General features: G+C 42.8%; 1 long non-coding RNA gene across 1 annotated transcript; it reads left to right on the forward strand.

The window, feature by feature from the left end:
* The first annotated feature begins 2957 nt into the window (after positions 1-2957).
* On the forward strand, positions 2958-3613 carry LOC133010525 (uncharacterized). Its single transcript, XR_009680683.1, has 3 exons — positions 2958-3067; positions 3187-3280; positions 3372-3613. It is a non-coding gene; the product is annotated as an uncharacterized LOC133010525 (long non-coding RNA).
* The last annotated feature ends 4768 nt before the right edge of the window (positions 3614-8381 follow it).

The following is an 8381-nucleotide window of genomic DNA, read 5'->3' on the forward strand; positions in this document are numbered from 1 at the left end:
TTTAACATGGTGTGACATCCTCTGTCCTTAACCCTTAACAAGAGTCAGGAAAACTACTTAAAACCCTTTTAACAGGGTAAACCTAAGAAACCTAAGAGAGAGCCACATGTGAGGGATCCCTCTCCAAGGACAGACAGAAGTGCAATAGATGTGAGGTGTACTTTATCCTCTTAGTACCAAAGTGATTATAAATGAAGATATTTTTTCTCTATTATTGAAAAAGTACAGACTGATGGAGGAATGTAGTGATACATGTCACCAAAAGTACTTAAATTACTGACATGGAGTGCCATGTCATTTGGAGTGCCATGTCATTTGGCCCGTGGAGTTCCACGTCATTTGGAGGGCCATGTCATTTGGCCCGTGGAGTGCCACGTCATTTGGCCTGTGCTCAAATGACATGGAGTTTCCAAATGAAATTCCATGCCCAAAACCGCCCCTGCCTCTGGTTGTGCATATCATTACCTGAAAACACACAGTAAACCGTTCAGCACCTGGCTGAACTGTTGCAAGTTCTGCACTGGCAGTGGCTCCCCACACCTGCCATGCCAAACACTCTCTGTAGCAAAAAAAACCAAGTAATTCGTTTTTCAAGACGGCAGATAATCACACCCATTTCTTTGAAACTATAGGAACAGGGGTTTGGGATTTGTTTTGATGAGAAGTTGACATGGAATATTCATTTAGAGAAAGTTCAGAATAAATGTAAAAAGGTTATTAATAAACTTCATTGTTTGGCAGGGCAGGGCAGGGGTGGGCAGCAGGTGGAACCTCTCTCCAAAAATATACTGGGCGCTCATGAGATCTGTCTTAGATCATGGGTGTATTGCTTATATGTCAGGGCAGAATCAAATATTAAGACACTGGATGTATTACAAGCACAGGCCCATATAATCTGAAGGGGATCTTTTCAAACATCCCCTGTAGCAGCGATGCAGGTGGAATCGGGAGAGATGCCATCAGGAGAACAAAAGAGTCAAGCTAATGTTTGCATATTTAAAACAGAGCCTCACAGTACCAATCTCTTCCATTCCTTGCTGGTTATTCCTATTGTCAAATATAGACTTCAACATACACCAGGAGTTGAAGGTCAAGTCAAAGCAACTTCCAGTATGGCAAATAGTCCAAAGCTATTGTTATCAGTATTTCTTAGAGCGAAAATATACAAAAGACATGTTGGTGCAGGGAGGAATCGAGGGGGAGGAAAAGGTGTCATCATTTGTTTGAAGGTAGGTCATACAAGTCTTAAGCGAACATTGTATGAAATTGGCAAGCATCCAACTGGAAAGTCTCTATATCCCATTACTGGCCCCACCCACAGACGCACCTGGCTTTCATCAAATCATTAGTCCCCCACACTGCATGAAAAGAAGCGTTTGTGTCAATCTGTGTCGCAGAGAAGTGTTGGCACATCCTTCGGTTAACGACTTTCACACGTATCTGCAGGCAGCAAAGGAAACGCTCAGGGTTCCTGCAGTTGTCAAGCCTGTGAGCTGTTGAGATTTGACCCCCCCTGCTCCAACTCCTAGAGGACGCTTTCATATGCAAATGACAATGCTCTGAGCTTCACAAATGCAAATCAGTTTCCCTGAGAGCAGATAACACCAATGTGTAAGAGGCACCAACAAACTATCTGGCTGAGTAAACCAGGCTTAAAATAAATATTAAACCTGAAATTTTAAATTGTTCTTAAGTAAGTAAGTGTGCTATAATGAATTATATTGTATACCACGAACAAAGGTCAATGCAGTCAAAAGAAATGAAACAATGCACTTTATTTCAAATTTTTATTGTCATCCAAAACAATCCTAAATCTCAACAACTGTATAGAGTGGCATGATTACAGTCACTTTTTCAATTGTGCTGGTTTAATGCACAGAGGAAGTGTAAACCACACCTCTACCAGCAAATAAATGATGCTGGGTATGATCATCTGTGTCCTGTAAGCTCCAAACTTCTACTGGCTTTCCATAAAAATATCTGTCCTCCCAAAATACTGGCATCAAATTCACATGTCAATGGCAAACTAAGCTGTTCCATGAATTATAAATGGTACCTTTTCACCACTACTTTCAAAATTGCTATGAAACATTCATTGATTTAATGATTTATTTTTTCAGTGTAATATTTAATCCCCCATGGACTGCACAGTGACAAAACACAGCAGCCGGCTGTTTGGATACAACATACATCTCCACTCAGTTTGATTATTATTTTAAATATAAAGGAGACACAATATAGAGCTTAAATTCCTTCATAATTTGAACTTCAATTGTCTAATTGTTGTTATTAAACTTTCTCAGTATTCCATTAAAACAGTCAACACTTTTATCCAAAGCGACTTACAATAAGTGCATTCAACTATAAGGTTACAAACACAGAACAGCATGAGTGAATCATGTGTGTAAATTTACTAAACACCACAAAAAATAAACCTGGCCTCAGTCAAATACTTATCCCATGAAGTAACCGCTGCTCACGTCACCCGCTCGCGTCATCAGCTGATGGACTCGTCCAATCAGAGCCTCGTAAACGCCGTGCAGCAGCGTCGAGTGTCCCGCAGACAGGAAGCGGGTCGTGTTTAGCTTGTCCCGTACGAGTGACTCTGTCTTCGGGGTAAATAACTTGCTGAAGTCGACACGACGCTGTTCCCTGGAGGAGAAGATGAGTGCGTGTGGAGGCAGAGCCGCGGGCCCGGTGTGGACGAGTCGAGGCGGAGAAGACGGAAGCACAGTCCCTGAGTTACGGTGAGCTAGAGACGCCATGCTAACCACTAAGCTAACTGGTACATCTGAAAGCATGTCCGCCACTCTTTGGGATAGCGAGAAAGTTGCTAAAATACGAATACAGCATCGAGTGCTGGAGCAGATCTAGTGCATGTGTAAATATGTATGAATTACTTAGATGTAACAGTTTGTTCTCGTTAAGTTTTTTCATCAACGTGACTTTTTTCTGTATGTTTTCACAGCCTCAGCCCCCCCCCCCCACACACACAAACAAACAAAGAGGCGTTAGGCTGAGACGCTGAAAGTCCGGATTTAAAGTGCAGAAAATTAAGCCATTGAATGTAAGTAACTGTTTATGAATTGTTTTGGTGTTTTTTTGCTGTGGAGCTTCCAACGGTGATGCAGCGCGGCTATTTCCGTTTATTAATAATAAAGTCATGTTACATGTGTTGTTTTCCAGCTGCCTGTCCATGACGTACAAAGACACACTATGAGCCAGTATGATCCGACCAGACCTTACATCAGCATTGAGGAGTTGTCGGAGAAGAAAGAGGGTAAGGTTATATTCATTAAATAATTTTCCAGTTACATGTAAAGGTGTATGTTGTCATTGAACTGTGCTAATTTTACTGAATGTGTTTACAGCTGATTGAAGCGGGACAGATGACATGGATCCATCCTTCCACAGCCAGGAGTGCACCGACCTGTGTCCCACACTTCATATAAGACTGGAAGCTACACTGGATCTCACAGCTACACACCACAGACGTCTACACACTGGAGAAGAGTCCCACAAAGAAGTCATGACCCAGAGAAACATTTCAAGCCTCACCTGAGATTTTGTACAATATTTTTGCTGTATGTAAATAAAGCTTTCACTCCACATATACCTTGTTCACATTTGTTCCCTGTACAATATGTTCACCTATAGCATCAAGCATCACATGAATGTTTAGTTTTAATTAACTGCAGTGCTTTTGGTAAAGGCTTACTTATAAATAATAATAAATATTAATATATACATTTTTATTATAAATATTGTGTGGGAGGGGCTTACCCCACGTGCGGAATGCTGTGACCCCACGTGTGCACTGCAATGACCCATAAGGTGACCAATAGCAACACTTCTACCAGCCAATCACGAGTGACATTAGTTTCAAGGGTCTGTGGTTTCCTCCAATGGTGAGTAGAGAGAGGTTCTAGCCAGCGGCTGGACTCCGGTTCATATGCTAATTAGATCACACGTCGCGATCGGTCCGCGCGGCGGCGCGAGCCCCCCCGCGGCTCTCTCCTTTGTTCTCCAAATCCCACTTAAGGTCCGCAAACGCCGATAGACCCACCTTGTCTTCACTGGCGAACGCCGAGGTAACATCATGGAAACAGTTGGTTACAGCAGGGGATTAGGCCTGTCCGTAGAGGTTCACTGTGACAATAATACTGCTTTTCGTCTAGTGCCAGTATATCTACCTGCTTTCCTTTGTTCCCTGCCAGATCGTTTAGTGTGTTTCTACCTAGCTTTCTATCTAACTGACTGCCTGGCTTCTGACCCCTGCTTCGTTATTAAACTGAGAACTTTGCTGAAATCTAAGACTGCTTCATTGTTGTGCTTCTGGGTTCACGCTTGCCATTCTGCCCGCCCTGACAATGACTTTTCAAGTGTTATAGGAAAAACAGCAGGCAAGATTTACCATGAGATTATTAAATTCACGAGAGACACGGATTTGGCTAAAAGGATATACATTTTGTTGTGTCACACTGCCTAATCTCTCGACACAGTTCAGCTGGTGGCGGTTATGCACCTCTAAGCTGGTTTCCTGCCAATAAACACTGAACACGAAGAAGTGTTTGCATGCTCTTCTTGTGTCTTCCTACAGTCCACATGCATGCAAGTTAGAAGACCTGGAGGCTAAATCATCCATAGGTGTGAGCGGCCTGTAGTTCCTTCCTGTAGCTGTCTCACTGTACAACCAGCTCTGCTCCCAGTCAGGGATAGTACTATAAACCAACTCAGGTTGAACTTATTTCAACTTGCAATTCAATAGCTAATGTGCAATCCTGTTACACTGCATATACTACACACTGACATAATACTTATAGCAGTCTAATACATCAACAAAAATAACTACATTATGCACAAATAAAGATTACATCATTCAATCATTGTGTGCCACTGCACTGTACTCAAGTATATTTCTCTATTAACAATATTTCCAAAGTGTAAGGTGTATATGATGTGCATATTCTCTGTATTTTTAGTGTATTGCATTTGCTTACGCCCTTGTCTACCTCGTTCTGAATATCTGCTGCTGCAACAAGTGAAATTCCTGCGTGATCAATACAGATTTATCTTATCTTATCCTTATCCTTCTGCGTTTTCAGGGACCTGCAAGCGTAAAGGCCGGTGCATGCTTCTGCGTTTTCAGGGGCACGCAAGCATAAGAGCCCTTCCGGGGCCCTATCCCTTCTTACGTGCTTATGTGCGTCGCCCAATTTTTCTAACTAGACCGCAAAGCTCTGCAAGGCTCACGTAGCCGGCAAGGTTATAATGTGATTGGTCTGCTAACTACATCCTTTCCGGAGTCGCATTTCCGGTGTCATGCCCGATAATACCGGCGGAAACCAAGGAAGATTTAGAAGAACGAATATGGACCAAATAGAAGAGCACTTGGCAGAAGAGATCCGAAACTATGACCACTAGTATAACCCGTCACTGACTGGCGGATTTGTCTCTATAAACGGCTCTTCTTCGTGCCACACACGAAGAAGAGCCGACTTCGACAAACAACATTACTCCGCCTAGTGTTCTGGCGGGGAATTGCTTTGCAACACGCGCAACGCTTGGAAAACCATGAATTTAAACGAGTCCTGCGTCACAACTTCGTGAAAAGCCGCAGACGCCGTTGCAGAAGCATGCGCCGACCTTAAGTCTATATTTTGACTGTCCTTTTTTTGCTGCTGCAACACAGCAAATTTACCCATTGTGGGACTTAAGGCCGATATATGCTTTTCCGTTTTTACTGACACGGACAGAAATGGACAGAGAATAATACGGTTATAACGAACTTTCATAACGGCACTAGCGTGCTAGCCACCATGCTAACTGCGGTGGTAACAGCGCAACAACCCGCTGTCATGACTTTAATTCCACTGATATCATGACACTGTTTTTCAAACACCGTCAGGTTAGAAGCAAACACTGGGTAGTAGTTAGTATCGGGAGTCCCTGCTGACTGTGTGTGGAAGCTTGGGGGGGGGGAGCTAGCTGCCTCCGTAGCTTCAAGCTGTGGACTTAGCAAAACAGTTTGGAAACAAGACCGAGGAATAGCTGCGCTGAGAAACGATTACATCAGCATTTTGACGCGCTGGGTGTCACTTTATTTAGTTCTGTTAGTTCCCATCGTTCAGTGTGTGTGAGGGAATCTGGGAGTAGGAAAATAAACACACGTGGACTTCTTCTACACTGAATTTGGGGTAGGCCTCCCTGAGCTCGTCTTTCGTTGCGCCAACTACTGTTTGGCGGTGAATTGTCTTCAGCACATAAAGTTGTCGGAGAAGCAAAAATTTAAAAGAGTCCGTGATATGCGTGCATCCCTCCGCACGCCACGGACACAGAGAAGCATAATGGAGCCTTAATGAAGGATTATCTTATCCTATCTTATCTCTGTAGGCAGGAGGCAAAGAGGGTCGTCCTCTAACCAGAGGGTCTCCTCCTCCAGTCTGCATTCTGAAGTGTCCTTGGGCGAAAAAAATAAATAGCTGAACCAAAATGCCCCTGACAACTATGCGAACGTTTTGTATGAATTGTGTGTAACTGAATCAAGCGCTTCGTATTGAAGCACTGTGTGAATGTGGCTGTAAAGCACTAACCATAAACAAGAAATTACTTAATTGTGCACCTTACTGAATATTACTCTCAAGCATGTGCACAGACATTTTGGGGGGCAGGTGCTCAAACCAAAAAAAAGGGGACCTATCGCCAAATTATTTATCAAATTAAAAATAATTATAATAAATCAAAAAAACTTACTGATTCTCCCTCATTTGTTTTACTAGTTGATGGCCTGATCCAATATAAAAGAGAGCTGCTACCCTGAGCTGCTTGTTGCAGTTCCCTGTCCTTCTGCTTTTGGAGTCCCTCTTTTCTTTATTATGATTAAATTTTGTAAATGAGATCAATGTTGTGCATAATAATTAAGAGTGACTTACATAATCTCTATAAAGCTGACAACACAGTACACACACATTTTTGTTTACTGTTTTCTGACAGAGTTGAAGTATAAGCAGCGTTACACTAATGTAGCTCAACTTAAGATGTACCTATCATTTCAATAATTACGATTTTAAATGAAACAAAACTAGTGAACTTGTCTAATTTGGAATTGATGACAGAGAGAGTAATTTTTATTCTTAAATATTGATGAATGAAGAAACAATTGGGCTCCAGCAGAAGGGCACTTTTCTCCTACAGGGCAAAACGGCCAGTGCTTGAGCACCACTAGGGGTCTATCTGTGCACGTGCCTGATTACTCTGTAAACCAAGGGTCTCTATTTTTGTGCTCAATATTCACGGCAATTTGAATTTTCAAACTACATATGTGAGTTAAGTTAGGGTTAGGGTAAGTACTGAGTGAAACAACTTTTCTTAGCAGATTGTTTCGGCTGGATGACCTGTTTTCGTGTTAGCAGCATTATAAAGAGATGTCGATGTTTGTAATGCTGTAGCCATATATGCAACATTGTGATGGCCCAGATTAGGCCCTCACTGAACACATACTGCGTGAAGTGATGGCACATGTGCTCCTGTTTGCCAGATTTAAGCCACAGCAATACTGCATGTTACGGAAGAGGATTAGGGCCAATGTGGAAAAAATAAGTGAGTTCTGAGTTTAAACTCAGAATTCTGACTTTTTTCTCAGAATTCTGACTTTTTTTTCCCCCTCAGAATTCTGAGTTTAAAGACAGAAGTATAGGTGACTGTGGCAAACCAACTTCAGGGCTCAGAGCAACACAACATAGGCTACTTTCCCTCGGACTGAAAATGTCGGACCTCAGTGAGTTTTTGCGTGCTCGAAGGGTCCCCGAGGAAGCCATTTAATTTATGGAAGAGCAGAAGGTGAGTGAAGAAGATATGTGTGGGCTTGGTGCATAGTGTTTGCAAAAACGAAGAAATGGCTGCAGATATGATGTATGTTACAAGCTCGTTAACTCGTTGCATGTTTGATAGCTTAAATGATTGTGCTACTGCTACCGGACAATATCCACGAGTGATCTGCCGCTGTGAGGAACACTGCTCGCTGTCTACACCGGGCACTGGGAGGGATGTAACGATCGTGAATGCATCGGTTAAGTAACAAAATAATCACGTCACAAGGCTTAAGGAGTAGGCTACGTGGGACGGTCGGCGGTGTTTAGGCTGCGGGGCTAACGTTTACGTTATCTTCGTCTGCTTTATAGGCAGCCCTCTCTCTCCCTCAGTTCACTCTCTGTGTGGCTGTTGGTGTGTGCTCACGTGTGTTTGTTTATGTGCAGTGATGCCGGTAACGCGTTACCCTCATCTGACCCCTTTTTTCAGTAACGAGTAATCTAACGCGTTACTATTTCCAAACCAGTAATCAGATTAAAGTTACTCCTCCAAGTCACTTCTCGCTCTTACTC

Source organism: Limanda limanda, chromosome 9 (genome assembly GCF_963576545.1).
Source record: "Limanda limanda chromosome 9, fLimLim1.1, whole genome shotgun sequence".
Taxonomy (NCBI): domain Eukaryota; kingdom Metazoa; phylum Chordata; class Actinopteri; order Pleuronectiformes; family Pleuronectidae; genus Limanda; species Limanda limanda.